The sequence below is a fragment of the Carya illinoinensis genome, chromosome 14 (genome assembly GCF_018687715.1).
Source record: "Carya illinoinensis cultivar Pawnee chromosome 14, C.illinoinensisPawnee_v1, whole genome shotgun sequence".
NCBI lineage: Eukaryota > Viridiplantae > Streptophyta > Magnoliopsida > Fagales > Juglandaceae > Carya > Carya illinoinensis.
In genome coordinates, this window is record NC_056765.1 from 19349511 (window position 1) to 19366291 (window position 16781).

Genomic DNA, 16781 nt, shown 5'->3' on the forward strand with positions numbered 1-16781 from the left:
ACAGGCTGCACTTCACTTCACCCATCCCAATTGTGGTCCAATTGGAAAGGTCCTATATAAAACATGCATTAGATAGAAAAATCAAGCAATGAGTTAGGTTTTCAGTAAGTCTTTTGACTGAAATGAGATTGAAATAAAAGGAAGGCACACACAAAACATTGGTAAGAGTAATTCTATCAGTAAGTTTAACAATACCCGAGTGAGTGACTGGCATACAAGTGCCATTAGGCAATTTGACAGCATATGATACCTCTACAACAACATAAGTAAAGAATGAGGGGCTACAAATCACATGATTTGTAGCTCCAAAATCAATAATCCAAGGGACACTATTAGAATTAATGGAATTGAAAGCAAAGGAACTATAGCAAATGGGATTTATACTAGTCATTTTGGAAGCTTTTGGTGTTGTGGGATTTCCTTTGGAAAGAACTTGTGCTTGGTTTACAGAGGGAAGGGAGTTAGAAAAATCCATATGCTAGAGCAGACTCATGAGTTGTTGATATTATTCATTAGTGAAAATGAGCTTGTCCTCACACACTTCCTCTCAAGAAGAATCTGTGGATAAACTGGTTTGATTGGAAAAAGTGTCTGCTCCCTTGTCCTTGTACAGCTTGTGTCCCAAGGGATATCCATGAAGTTTGTAACATTTTTCCACAACATGACTTGTCATATTATAGTGAGTGCATACAGGAACTTGAGCATTACCCATTTTAAAACAATTTTCCAAAGAGTGCCCTTAAACATGACAATGTTTGTAATATGGTCTATCCTTTTTCTAGCAGTGGAGCTTTTAGCATTGTTTTTGAAAGAATGATGGAAAGTTTTGGTAGCTATTGCCATAGTGTCAGGGGATGGGGTGAAATTAGTGAGTTGATGGTGTTGTTATTGCTGCTATATTAGAGAAAAAACTTTGTTGATGGTAGGGAGTGGCTCAATAAGCATGATTTGGTCCCTAGCATTAGAATACTAGTCATTCAAACCCATAAGAAATTGTATAACACTGTCTCTTTGGTATCTATCATTCAAAATGTTCAACTAACCACAAGTGCAGGTAGGAATAAGGTCATAGATTGCTATTTCATCCCAAATAGTTTTAAGGTTACCAAAATAAGTACTCACAGAGTCTCCTTCCTAACAAAGACTAGCCAAATTCCTCTTGAGTTCAAAGATACAAGGGCCATTTTGATGTGGGAAACAGTCCTTGAGTTCTGTCAATACCATTTGTGCATCATCCATAAAGGCTACACTAGATCTAATATCCAGGACACCACCATATCATTACATCTTATTACATCATCCATGGAGTTTTGAATCCAAGACACAACCATATCATTACATCTCTCCCATCCATCAAACAGAGGATCATCTTCACTAGCAGGTTTTGAAATGCTTCCATTAATAAACATCAATTTGTTCTTCACTCTAAGTGATCAATGCATTGCTCAAGACCAAGTAGCATAGTTATCATTGGTGAGGAGATCAATGACAAGAACAAGGGTTGTACTATCACCATTCTCAACTTGATAAGGGTTATTTGGGTCTGTGAAATTGAGGTAAGGAGAGATCTAGTTTGTTTCTTCCATGGCTAGGTGAAATTAGCATAAACAACCTTGTTTCTCTAAAACCATAACACAAAAGGAAAAAGAGAAAGTAAGGCAGACAAGATTCAACCCGTGGAAGAAATGGAAAGAAAACTTTTGTTTTCTATGTATTCCATTGAATCGAATATCTATACATTATATGGAAATCAACACTACCTACTAGAGAGAAGGAGAATCAACCAAGAACTTAAGAGAGAGTCACAGCGAGCTAAAGGAGACAATCGTGAAAGAGTGAGAGAGAGCAAAATGTGGCCAAGGGAGAACTGGTGTGGTGTGGGGGAAGGAATATGTAACTCACAACTTGGGTTTGTGGTAGTTCATTGTGGTCGTTATCTGCTACGGTGGTACAGTGAACAAAGCAAAACCATGGTAGCTCAACAGTAGTCTTAGTGCTGCTAAGCGGTGATCGAGGATGCACTTCAGTGCTCTATTTTAGGGTGCTAGAAATAGAGGAGATGTGGTGCACTAGTGGCTCCTAGTGGTCCAGGTTGGCTATTGTTGTTGGTCTACGTTGCTTGCAACTACTTCAGCTACAACCCCTTGACATTGCGGTTCTATGAGGGGAAAGAAGAGCAGTGTGTAACAGTTTGGGCAACCATAACATGGTACGGTGGTGAAGGAGGGAGGCGTGAGGCAATGGGCCTGATGGTTTATGTCCTACAAGAGCAAACTCAGTAACATTAGGTGGAGTTTCACAGTGGTCTGGTGTAGTGATGCTAACAACGTGATCCAAGGCTGCAGCTCTGCTGTTTTCACGGGGGTTTGTGAATGGGAAGGGCTACGTTATGTTTAGCTAGTATGGGAAGCTTGGCTTCTAGTGGTGCAAGGATGGTGTCCATCAAGGTGTTGGCTCAGCAGTGTGGCATAAAAGAAGAAGGAAAAAGAAAAGAAATGGCTTTTGGTGACAATGATGACAACTTACATGATAGCTTGATACTCCTAGATAGGGAGAAGTGGGAATGAGATATAGGGGTTCAGGGTGTCGTGGTTGTGCAGTGCTTGATGGTAAGTTATGGAGAAGGTGTGGCAACCCTATAGCTTGGGGATTTTTCTACGTACATGAGATTATACATGTCTATATATAGTAGACGAAAACCTAGGAAAGGAAAGGGGAAGGCATAACCGTGCATGGAACTTACATGCTAGTCAGGATGTTGAGTATCTGGGCTTGGGCTTTTAGCAAAACTTCTTGTTGGCCACTACTAAATTAAAAACAAAGACCCACTTGGTCTATAAAATGGGCTTAAAAAATCTCAACTAACTAAAATTTTTGTTCATAGGCTTATAATAAATTATTCAATAAATCTCAAATGACGTTTCTGAAATATTGGTCTGTTGAATGAAATTTTTGCTCAACAACCCATATTCTAACAAAATAAATTTTGGGCCCGTGACCTATTCAAAGTTTTTCGTAAAACTCAAGTGGGCTACCCATACAATTAACTAATAAAACAATTCTAGAAAGCTAGCTTGGTATTGGATCTGGGTGTTACAAGGGCAATACTCACAAATTCCATAACCTAAATGTCAAGACTAGTGAGAATTAAAACAATTGAGAGAGATTTTCAATATTATTTGTACATATTCTTCTTCAGAAGAACTAAGGACAAATCCAAAGAAGCTCTCCTTAAGCTTCTCTATCTGTGCCCCCCTGGCTAGCTATTAAAGGCCAGCCCCTTCTCTTGTAATAAGTGGTCGTTTGACCTCAATGCATGTAACGTCCAGCCATAATTAAACTAGATAAGAAAGGCCAAAGGGTGCTCCCACTGTGAGCGCACTCCATTCCTACATCTCCCACTCTCACAAACTGAGCAAGGCCCTAGGTCTGCATTTCTAAACAATATTCTCAATCTTTTTTATACCAGCAAATAGGTTGTGTGACTACCAAGCACACTTGTAAAAAAAAAAAGGGACCACTATACTAAATCTTTATGAGAGAAGACCAAATAGAAACATCCCTAAACCTATCTCGTTATGCCTCGACTCAGTTGATCACATTAGATTAAGCATCCCTTATCCCTCTCAAGTCCAAATGATTTAGAGCAATACTCAATCTCCATAAAACATGATGTATCCATAGCTATATTGCAATTTCCAAGGAAGAACATAACTTGTCGATAGTGACTATAAACACAATATTGATGTGTTACCAAATAATCTTTCCAACATCCTCATGTCATTTAGTTTTGATCTAATCGCTTTCCCAGCAATGTCTCTTTAGACCACATCATTCATGGTCATAAACAACATGCCAAAGTAACAAACACTAAAACCTCAACCTCGTGGTATGGTCAATGGTTTCCTAAAAGTATAAGTAAATTAAGGTCTCACTTATGGCCTACAAGACTCACATGGTAAAAGAGCATGGATCCATCCATTCACCTCCACTATTGGTTGTAAATGCACATGTAGTATAAAATACATGCTAGACAGAGTTCTTTTGAAAAACAATTAGCATATATCTAAACTCAATAGACCGTACAGATCTTAGTCTAGTCCTTTTCAAAGCACCTAACCTGAGTTCCTCAATTTGATCGTTATCCAAAACACCAAAAAGGATATCATATTTGGCTAAACACAAGCTACATGTATTATGGGCTATCCATGACGAGCTTAACAAATAAAAAAGACCTTATCCTAGCCTAGTTAAGGCAACAAATATATTTGTGTCAAGCATCTTTGTATACTTCATAAGCATCAAGGAACACAATGTCCCATCTTTGCTCACTAACTAAGCGTTAGAGGTAGTCGTTTGTGTGAGTGAGCTAATCTAAGCCTGTCAACATACATTTTTCACCATAACTCCTAAATTCATGGTGAATGTGTGTGCTCACTAAATGCTCCCGGTTAGGCCATATGATCATAGAACACATCACATCATTATCATGTGCACAACGAGTAATATCATGAGGGAGAGAAATCACATGATGAACTACAAATGATTAAAGCACAAGTCTTAAATGGTGTTTGAGGAGCATTTCTTTCCATGCAATCTCATATGTAGTAACTTTTCATAAAATATGCGCCTACAAAGAGGCTCTGCTTTTATATATAAAAAAGCCTTTACACAACCTTGAAGTCAACGACTCATCACTAATCTTATTTAAAGTCAAACTCACAATATAAATATTAAATTTTAGTGAGCAAGTCTAACTACGTGGTTTCATATAAATCTCTTGTACTCAACAACAACATGGGAGTTAACCAAGCTTTGTTTTCATTAAGGCTAAAGGGATTAGGGCCTTTGTCCTTAATGAGAATCACAAAAATCTAGCCATTACTTTTAATGACTTCACCAAATCGCATCACAAACTCACTCAATCAAATAAGCCATATTTACACTATAACGAGATCCCATGAGCAAACCATAATGGAAACACCAAACAATATCTACAAAAATAGATTCTTAGGTATTTACCATCTCATTTTAGTTTATAAATTTTGAACAAAAGCTCTTAGAAATTGTTTCTCTTGTAAACAGTCCCACAAGATATAAAGTCTAAGCTACTTTTCACAAACCCATGTTCACTATCTCGTAGTATGGAAAATCACTCATTAGACAATAATTAATAACCTAAGACAACCAGATCTTCATCTCTTTTAGGAAGACACTCTTCTAGGATTGTCAATAGTGTTCAATAAATCCATTTTATTCAATAGGTCGTTAATAATAACAACTAGTTATATTGGGTATCTTTGAATATATGGTCGGTTTAGGCTACATGAAAATAATATCAGCAACATTCAAACACTTTTTGTACCAAAATAGTATAAGCAACAATAATGCACTCAGAGTACTTTGTGCCTTAAATATCACATGAACGAACTATCTAATTCTTCTAAGAGAATCAACTATTTAAATCCTTCCCTAAAAGTTCCAACAAATGTACGATCAATGGTCATCTAAAGGTATCTCAGGTAATGCCAAGAGATGGATTTATACCTCTATTAACCTCACTTTTCCTTTGTTAATCAAATCATTAACTCCAAGTTAGGTCACATAAGTGAACTGAATTTAAAATTCTATATTAGGATTTCAATTATGTGAATTCAATACCTTTAGCATTGCACATATCACAAATATTCACTTCTGGTCTCTAAATGATGAGAGAATACTGATATATTACCACCACGCTATTTCTAAAGGTATTATATTCTAGTAAATTTTTGGAAGTCGCTATCACTAATGGTACACCAGCTCATTCAAAAGTATACTCCCACTATTTTTGACAATCTTTTATAAAAATAATTCTAAAAATTTTAATATGAGGTAATGTGGCATAAAATGTCATTTCAAAAAACAAGTGTCAAGAAAATCCACAATATCCCATCCTTGTCGAAAATATGAGTAATTTCCTTAACTCAACTAAAAAATATTCAATCTTAGATCTCAATATTTTCATCTTAAATGAAATCAAATTTACACAAACTAATTACACAATCACTCTGTAATCCCAAACCTAGATGAAAACTCAGGCCCTGGACTAAACGGCGTCGTTTGGTAAGTTGGTTTCTCCCCTACAGTTTTCTTCCCGCCAATTTCTTTCTTCCCCATTTTCTCTCCCCCCAAATCTCTTCTACCCCCACATCTCAGTAGTTACTTTGTTTGTTTCTCACTCACAAAATTCTTCTCAACAGACTCTCTCTCTCTCTCTCTCTCTCTCTCTCTCTCTCTCTCTCTCTCTCTCTCCCCCACGAATTTCTTCAATTTTCAGTGGATTCCCAGATTGGTGTTACCAAGCCCTTTGCTGAACGTTGAGCATCTTTGATCTCCGCTGTTCAGTGCCACCATTGATTCCCCTCGCTCTCTTCACACAGGTAAATCTCATATGCTCTGCTACTCGGTTTATACCTGATGCACTCCAATCATCATTTTTCTTCCTCTCGTAACCCTTTGTATCAGTGCTTGTTAAGTTGGTGTTGACTGCAGTATAGAACTCCATTGTTGTACGTCCGCTACACACCTCCACAATGGTAAGCACCCCTGTTATGTTTATGAAATTTTTAGATCTCTCTCTCTCTTGTTCTCTCTCACTGGTTATCTCCCTGCACTTTGATGTAATGTGCCTTGCCATGCACAGGTAGTAGACAACCAGAAAACACCACGCCAGACTCCCCACAGCTGCTCACACAACAACTCTGGTAAACCCTTTCAAATCTAAATACATGTATTCCAACATGTTTTTACCTTTTTAATACATACTGATTTTGTGTAATTCCCTTTTCATAGTAGAACTCGTCCATTTAAATTTAGCAGTGAATTTCTTGGGTCATCTAAGTCAACATACACCGCTACACACTTAGGTGAGTTTCTCTTCTGCTTGCTTGGGTTGAACTAATCCATCGTGTGATATTTTTCAAAGACAAAACCCAATGGTAGTTTGTTTATTGGTTCACAAGACTATTTTTACATTTCGGGACATCGTCCTCCATTCACTTATTTCATCTACCACCTCATGATGCTAGGTATCATGTGCAGGAAATTTACGCCTCTGTTTTTATATGTAAATCTGTAATTTATGTGAAGTTATGGGATTAATTTGTATTAGATCTATTGGTGTTTGTGTTGGATTTGAAATAGTGAGTGTTGTGTTGCAGTTTGGAGTTATATGGTAGTCCGAAGGTATTGGGTGGTTGCTTGGAGCTATAGGTTGGCAGTGTTGGGGTTTATATATTGATGGTTTGAGTTTGACGTTGGTTATGGTGGATGTACAAGTTGCTATTGGAATTGATAAATGGTTGTTTGGGTTGATAAATATGATTATTTAGACTATTATGTATGGTTGTTTGGACTAGTAATTGTAATTGTTTGGTGTTATCATTTGAGTTAATGTTGACTGTTGAGCTTGTTTTAAGGAGGGTTGTGTCGGGTTGCAAAGATTGTGGGCTGTCAATGTTGTAACAGGTTATGAAAGTGAGCTGATTGGTTTGGACATGGAGTGTTGTGTTGATGTTTTGGAGGTTGTGTGTGAGTATTCTTGTATAGCGTATTGAAATCTAAGCAAAATGATAACATGTGTGTGCTGAATAGAATCATGAGATTTAGTTAGTTTTATTGAATTTTTATTTATATGTTGAATTAACATGTTAGTGAATAATTTTATATCTAGGTTGTGACATTGATAGAGCTCAAGTCCAAAGCTTTAGTAACTTTCTGCAAGTGTCAGGTAAGCCGGGTTCTGTTGCACATCTGGCTTGTCCAAAATTACATAAGACGATATTTAAGTGATTCAGCAAATTGCCTAAGCCAAAATTCACTAAGTTTGTACGAGGTTACAACACTCAATAATTTCTCTCTCACGTCCTCTCTTTGTCTATTTTTGCCCACACCATTTTACACAAATGAGCTCTCCTTTTATAGGAGAAGCTTCAGAGGACAAACCTACAATTGCTGACCAAGGGAATTCGGTGCAACAATTTATGGCTATAAATTGCTGCAAGAGACTTGGGCGTCCTACAACAAAGGACTTTCGGTGGCTACAAATGTGGGCATGCATACTTGGGGGATTTCAACAATCACCCCCTCCACCCAAGTATGCCATACTAGGCTGCTTACAAGCTGATTCATTTTTCAGATGAATGCACCTCCTCCTTTGACATTAGAGACTTTCCACTATCGAATGCGCTCCATTGCACCCGAGGGTGCTCAATAGTATACAATATTGATCAAGTCCAAACAGTGTTGGAACTTGATCCTTGTGACGACTTTCGTCAACATATCTACTGGATTATCTTTAGTGCCAATCTTCTGAAGTTTGATGTCATCTTCTTCTAATATTTCACGTATAAAGTGAAATCGGCCATCTATGTGTTTTGTTCGAGAGTGATACACTTGATTCTTGGCCAAATGAATTGCACTTTGACTGTCCTAGTAAACGGTAACCTCTTACTGCTTAAAATCCAAGTCTATTACCAGTCCCTGTAATCAAATGGCTTCTTTCATGACTTCTGTTACAGCCATGTATTCAGCCTTAGTGGATGATAGTGCAATTGTAGACTGCAAAATTGATCGCCAATGAACTGGTCCTCCAGCCATAGTGAACACATATCCAATTGTCGATTAGCATTTGTCAAGATCACCTGTATAGTCTGAGTCAACATATCCAGTTACTAGACTATCTTCACTCTTCTCGAACTTCAAATCAATATCTATGGTCCCTAAAATATACCGTAGAATCCATTTAGCCGCATGCCAATGAGCCTTTCCAAGATTATGCATATAGCGACTAACTAAGCTAACGGCCAGGGAGATATCAAGTCGTGTACACACCATGCCATACATTAAGGTTCCAACAATACTTGCATATGGGACATTCCTCATGTAGTCCCACTCTTCATCATCTTTAGGAGACTGCAATGCACTGAGCTTGAAATATAGGGCCATAGGAGTACTCACTGGCTTCGTCTTCAAGTTGATGTTGAAGCATTGCAGTATTCTCTTCAGATACTGCTTCTGAGTAAGGTGAACTGTACCTTTCACGCTATCTCTGTTGATCTTCATCCCCAATATTCTTCGTGCTTCTCCCAGATCTTTCATTTCAAACTCATGACTCAACTGAGTTTTTAAACGATTTATCTCCCCCTTGCTTTTACATGCAATTAGCATATCATCAGTATATAAAAGCAAATAAATGAAAGATCTATTTGCAAGTTTTCTAAAATACACACGATGATCATATTGGCAACGAGTGTATTTCAGGTCCATCATAAAGCAGTCGAAACGCTTGTACCATTGCCGAGGTGACTGCTTCAAACCATAGAGTGACTTCTTCAGACTGAAGATCCAATTTTCTTTTCTAGCTTCTTTAAACCCTTCTGGTTGAGACAGATAGATCTCCTCCTCCAAATCACCATGTAAGAAAGTTGTCTTCACATCAAGTTGTGCTAACTCAAGATCATATCATGCAACCAAAGTTAGCAATATCCGAATGGATGAATGCTTCACAACAGGAGAGAATACTTCACTATAGTCAATTCCCCCTGTATGAGCATAGCCCTTGGCTACCAACCTAGCTTTATAACGCACTCCATTTTTAGCAACTTGATCATCTTTCTGATTAAAGATCCACTTACAGCCAATTGTCTTCTTTCCTTCTGGAAGCAGCACAAACTCCTGAGTCTGGTTTTGGTGAAGAGACTGCATCTCTTCATTCATCACCTTTGTCCATTCGACTTGTTCACTGAACTATATGGCTTCTCCATAAGTGGTTGGGATCTCACCACCTTCAAGCTTACTTTCTTTAGCATGATAGTAAGCAGGGCATTCTAAAATGTGTAAAGAGTCATAATCAGTAGCATGTGTACCTTTCCACATTTCAATGGGTGTCTTCCCGTCATTGGTAGTTACAGGTAGTCGGTTGATGAGGTGGCAGGCATATGTCACAGCTTCAGCCCAAAATTGTTTACTGAATCCAGCATCTAATAACATATATCGGACTTTCTCAAGTAAAGTACGGTTCATCCGTTCTGCCACACCGTTATGCTGTGGTGTACCTCGTATCGTGAAGTGTCTGACAATTTCCTCTCTCAGCATACTTCCTTGAAGGGGTCTGAAGTGTACTCACCTCCATTATCAGATTTGAGCCGCTTGATTTTTCTACCAATCCTAGTCTCAATCATTTTCTTCCAATCAATGAAGATTTTCAACACTTCATATTTATTCTTCAACATATACACCCACACACGACGAGAATAATCATCTACAAAAGTTACAAAACCAATGCTTACCTCCCAAAGATGCATTTTGGGTAGGTCCCCAAACATCGGAGTATACATAGTCAAGTATCCCCTATGTATTGTGTACAGCAGTTCCAAACTTGATCTGCCTTTGCTTCCTCAATACACAGTGCTCACAGAAAGATAATTTACCAGTCTTTACACCTTTGAGTAAGCTTTGTTTCACTAGTGTTTGCAAAGCTTTTTCTCCAGCATGTCCCATACGCATATGCCAAAGACCTGTGGTGTCAGCATCAGTCTTATCTAGCTTCTCACTGCATGTGGAAGCTCTTCCATCAATAGTACTTCCTTACAAGAAGTACAAGTTTTCTAGCCTTAAACCCTTCATAGCCACCTGAACTCCCATTACTACTTTGAGAGTTCCGTCTTCAATAGTGATTTTGAATCCCTTTGAATCCAGAGATCCAAGTGAGATGAGATTCTTCTACAAGTCCAAAACATACCGGACTTCTGTCAGAGTCTTGACGCTGCCATCGTGTAGCTTTAACCGAATGCTACCTATTCCCTGAGTCTTACAGGCACTTTCGTTACCCATAAGTACTGCTCCACCCTCAATCTTTGTGAAGTCAGTAAACCAGTCCTGATTGGGACACATGTGATAGGTAAATTCGGAATCCATAATCCATTCATCGGAATGACAAATGGATGATGAACTTGTCGAGACAAAATCTGAATCGTCATCTATTTTCACGACATTGGCTGTGGTAGGTTGATTCTGTTGTTGTCCCTTCATCTTGGGACAATCTTTCTTCTAGTATCCTTTGTTGCGACAAAAGGAACACTCGTCTCTAGCAAGTTTTCTCCCAACTGATGAACCACGTGATGTGGCCCGGGTTTTCGATTGAAAACCTTTCTTCTTTCTAGGATACCTTAACCGTGGTCTCCCTCTTGCTGTTAATGCTTCACTTGATGCATCTAGCTGTACCTGCTTATCTTTTCTGCAGTACTCATTGCTAGTTAAAGAACTAGATACATCGTCAAAACTTATCTTTTCCTTCCCATACAGTAGAGTAGTAATTAAATGCTCATATGTATCAGACAATAAATTTAACAAAAGTAAAGCCTTATCTTCATCTTGGATTTCAACATCCAAGTTTAATAAATCAGTAAGAATTTGATTGTAACTATTTAGATGTTCAGACATAGAAATACCTTCACGAAACTAGAATCTGAAGAGCTTTTTCTTCAGGTGGAAACGGCTCTCAATGCTCTTCTTCATGAACTTATCTTCCAATTTCTGCCAAAGTTCCTTTGCATTTGTCTCTCTCATGACAAAATAATTCTGTTCTTTGGTAAGGCATAACCAAATTGTATTACAAGCTTGAGTATTAAGCTTCCTCCAATCCTTTTCAATCATATCATCTGGCTTTTCTTCTAATGCAATATCCAACTCTTGTTGGATCAACACGTCCATAACTTTGCACTACCACATGCTGAAGTTGCTTATTCCATCGAACTTTTCAACTTCAAAATTGGCATTTGACACTGTGGACCGACGCCCAGAACTACTGGCATTTCCAGAGCTCCTATCTCTTCCAGAACCTTCCATATGAATTTAGGAAAATTTAGACAAAAATTTTCAAAATTCTAACCATACGGATGAGTCTGAAATGATCCAAATGATTGGAAAGTACTATTTGATCGTTGAAATCAGACTCCAAATGGCTTAGATCAAGCCCAAAATGGATCAGAAAAATGAACGGTCCTGATCTTCTGGCGCGTGAGATGCACGCGTTACAACAGGACGAGTGTGGGCGCGTGTGGTACATGTACAGAGACCTTCTAGGGTGCGTGGGGGGTGCATGAGAGAGTGGACCTCATGCGTCTTCCTCCTTCTAGGCGCGTGAGGGCGCGTGTGGAGCGTGGCCTGCACGCGTCTTCAACCTCCTAGCACATGGGAGTGTGTGGCTCCACGTGGTGGCGCGGGGGAGCATGAATCTCAGTCATCTTCAACCTCCAGCTGCGAGTGAGGCACGTGGACTCACTCTCCTACTTCTTGGGGTGCGTGTGAGCTCCTCCGACCTTCACTTTTTATTCCGTTTGCAGCAATGGATTCGCCTTGACGCGAGGAACACCCTGGAATTGTCAAAAGTTGATTTCGATCAACTTGATTTCTGGACAATGCAAACCAAAGCTCTGATACCAATTGTTGCGCCTCTGACCTGTCCAAAATCACACAAGATGCTTTGAGTTTGTCTTTATATGTGAAAATGATCAAAATCTATATTGTACTATTTGATAAAGCATCTGAAAGCCTTTGGCATCACATCCTAAATGTGTGTCTGATTCTGTTTTTGCTCTGCTTTGACCTTACCACGTGTGTAAAACTATGGCCTCTGTTTGGGTTGATACCAACTTTTCTCTCTCTCAGTGCACCTACTTTTGAAATAAAGTGGATTTTTGTGTAGTCTTTCCTGTGTGCATACTCAAGAGTCCGATAATGATAAGGGGAAGATTCACTTTTGTCTCTACCTGGTTTGGCCATCGAGGATAGCACAATCGTACCATGGGAGTTAAACATGACCTATGTTCTAATGTGTTGCTCTGATATGACATGATGATGATTCTCAGTTTATATTATGCCAAAGTACTTTGGATTATAAATATTTTGAACCATTGCTCTGTTAACTTTGAAAACATGTTTTGTTCTACATGTTAATACTGAAAATATTTTGTCTTGCATCTTGTACTCTGTAAATACTCATATTTACGTACTAGTATATGTCCCTGCTTACTGAATTGTTGATAGTCACCCCCTTATCTTCATAATATTTCGGATGATTTTGGTGACGCAGCTGAGAACCAAGATTAGGAAACATGGATGGGTTTAACTATGGATTAATTATTGAGTACCTAAGGGTACTGTGGTTATGAGGGGAATTTCTTTAGTGTAAATGAGGTTGTTATTGTGTTGATCTGATTTACTAGGAGATTTGTTATATTATGGAGAATTTGAGGAGCATTTAATTTATCTTGTTGGGTCATTTCATTGAAAATTTTGTGAGGATTGTATTTATATTTGATTGGAATTGGTGAATTCATGTTTATGAAATATTTGGAAATTTTATTTATATTGTGAGGAGATGATTTTAGGTGTCAAGTAGTAACCTCTGATCCCTTCTGGGTATGGGGCGTTACAAACTCAACATTATTAAAAGGTGAATAAACTTAATATAAGGATAACATGTTAGAATTAGGGCTACAAATCCATATGACATCAACTCAAGTGTAATATATCAACTACTTTGCACCATAATTCAATTATAACTCAATTCTAAGCAAGTTATAAGCACATATAATTGTGACTTGGAAAATTTTTTTATCTAAGAAATATATTTTCCCCTAATTAAAAATTTAACAAATTTCTTTAGAGTCCATTTATATGATGAGACAATTTTTTTTCGTGTTCTTAGAAATATTAGTGTGCATGTTAGGAACTTCCACATAGAAAATACTCATATAAAATACTCGTATTGTCATTTTCTCATAACTCTGCTAAATAAATGAGTGGGATCAAATCAGTGAGAAAACTGTCAACTTCTTAAGTTTCACACCCATCATCCTTGCATCCACGCCACATTTTAGTATATCATCTCTTTGCTAGAGAAATAATATCACCGAATCAATAAATGACCATCTAATTTCTAAACCTCTAGAAATTTTCACCCACTATTTTCAATAAGTCTTAAATCAATTTAGGTATTGACTTCGCTAATATTGCATTAAAAGAGTTAAAAGAAAACATCTTTTTGTGCAATAAAAAATCTCAATGATGGTTTAGCAGTTAACTGGCAATATATTCATATTTCCTGTGTACTCAATCTTTTTCTTATTTTTTAATCCACTATATGAGAGAAAATAAATTTGCAAGAAATTATCTTAGCCCAAAACTTATATTACATCTATGCAACCACGAGCAAGATCTTTATGCTTAATTAAGTCATACCTCCATGGTGTTTGGTTTTACATTACCTTAAGGGGTGTTCAAAAGTCCATATATCTGCAAGGACCTACTTGACCTCGTGAGAAAGAAAGAAGACTTAAGTAAGATTACCAATACTAATACTATAAAGAAGTGCACTAAAAAATTATTTAATTAGATGTGCCAGTCAAGAATGTCTTCAATTCTCATTGCTCATTTAGACTTTAATGTCCTTACTAGCCAGATATACTATTAAGTTTTAGAAACTATGTATTTATATGTGAGCTAGATTAAGTTGCTTCAAGATTATAATGCTCAGTTTCAAATATGGGAGCAATGAGTCTTTGCATTACAAAAAATGTGCTGCAACTTTTGTTATTACCCACAAAATTCTCGAAGCCAAAAAATTAGTTTAACTCAGTGATATTTGATCCCTTCAACTTGAATGAAAATCGTAGTACATGTATTCCATGTGCACTTACAAATTCACTCAAGACCTTTAAGAGATTTTTACTATAATAATGGTCTAAGGCTATCTGACACTAATAAGAATCATCATTGTTTTCAATTATTTCTCGTTGTTGAACCCAAGGTTTCAAGTTTCGTGTAATTATATATCTACACAAGGATTTTGATGATAACAAATAAATTCAAAGAATAAAGGAGTTTCAAGCTCAAGTTGTCTACACAATGGATTCAAGCACATAAAGGAACCAAGCCTGAGCAAGAAGGAAACAATTTCACATTAAAGTCATAGAGTAATATTGTAAATCTATTAAAAATTCGAAATTAGGATTAAGGCTCAAAATTAATATTTTATCATAAAACATTAAAATACATTTTCTACATGTACGTGAATATTTTGAAAATTAAATTTGAAAATCTTGAAAGATGATTGATTGTCATCTTTCACATGTGCATGACATGATTAAATGTTTGAACTTAGAAAATATTAAAGATGATTGATTGTCATATTTCACATGTGGATGTTTTATTTGAATGTTTTCAAAAGTGGTTTATGCTTTTTTTTACTTATGCAAAAGGTAGATGATTTTGTTTGAAAATTTTGAAAAGTAAAGTGTGCTCCTTTTGTCATATGCAAAAAGTAAAAAGATTATGTTTGAATTTTTTGAAAAGGAAAGTGTGCTCCTTTTGTCATATGTAAAAAGTAAAAAGATTAGGTTTGAAATTTTTGAAAAGTGAATAATGTTGTATTTGACATGTGAATCTTTTTAAATTTGAATATGAAGTCTTTTATGCCTATAAATAGAGCATTTGAGAGCTTCACATTCACAACACCAAGACCATAAAACATTCATTCAAAGCTTTCATTCTCTCTTCTCTAAGCATTGAGCCTTAAACCTTGTTCATTTTGAGAGAGATATAGTTTATGCTATATTGTTCTTATTTCACTCATTGAAGAGTGTTTTCTGATAACCTACCCACTATCAGCTCTTGTATCAGTAAAAAGATGTGTATAACCCTTGTGTATGTAGAAACTGTTCTACACAAGGAAAAGTTGAATCATCACGTGTCAAGTGATTCAAGTGTAGAGGGTGTTATACACGGATCCTTTGTAGTGGTGTTGTTCAAAGGTGTAATAGGTTTCTATCTCCACCTGAAAGAGGTTGAATAATGAATTTGGGGATCTTCAAGGGGTAGCTTGAGGTGAGGACGTAGGCAGTGGGGCCGAACCTCGTTAACATACTGAGTTTGCTTCTCTCTTACTCTTACTCTTTATATTTACTACTACTTTATATTTTATTTATATTTTATATTGTGTATTTGATTTATAATTGTAAATTTTTTAAATATAACCCAATTCACCCCCCCCCACTTGTGTTAGTCATCTGGGCAACACTCATGGAGGAGATTAATGTGGGAATTAAGTCGCATACTCAATTTCTAGGCTTTCTTTTCAGTAATCTCAAAGTAATCATCCTATGTGCATTTAATTGCACACACATCTAAGAATTTTTTCACTTCAATATAAGTTAGAACAACAATAATTAACACACATTGCAATATCAAAATTTTGCTAAGTTTCCTAATCATCTCTTGTACCACAATGCCTAATTATTAATTTTTAACTAATTATATCATATAGGAGATTAATTCCAAGTCAATTGCAACCATACTCCTAGTAAGGTAAGCAATCTAACAAGTTAGTCACATGCAAAAATAATTTATTCGTAGATCAAAAAAATTCATTGGGGCCATTCATAAGCATGGATGGTATAAACTCAAGCTACTTAATCTTCTATTTTATCATATTCAAAAAATTTGAAGACAAATTCCTAAAATTAGCCTAACAAGTTCAAATGATAAAATAAGCTCATGCATTTATATGTAATCACTATACATATACAAAAAGTCACATTTGGCCATAAAACATAAAGTAAAATTCCCAACAAATGAGACAAAATGACTTTATAATATCATGGCATGCATATATTCAATAATCATAGTTCTGCAAAAAAATATTTCAGAAAAACAAATATATGTTCACTTGGCATGTA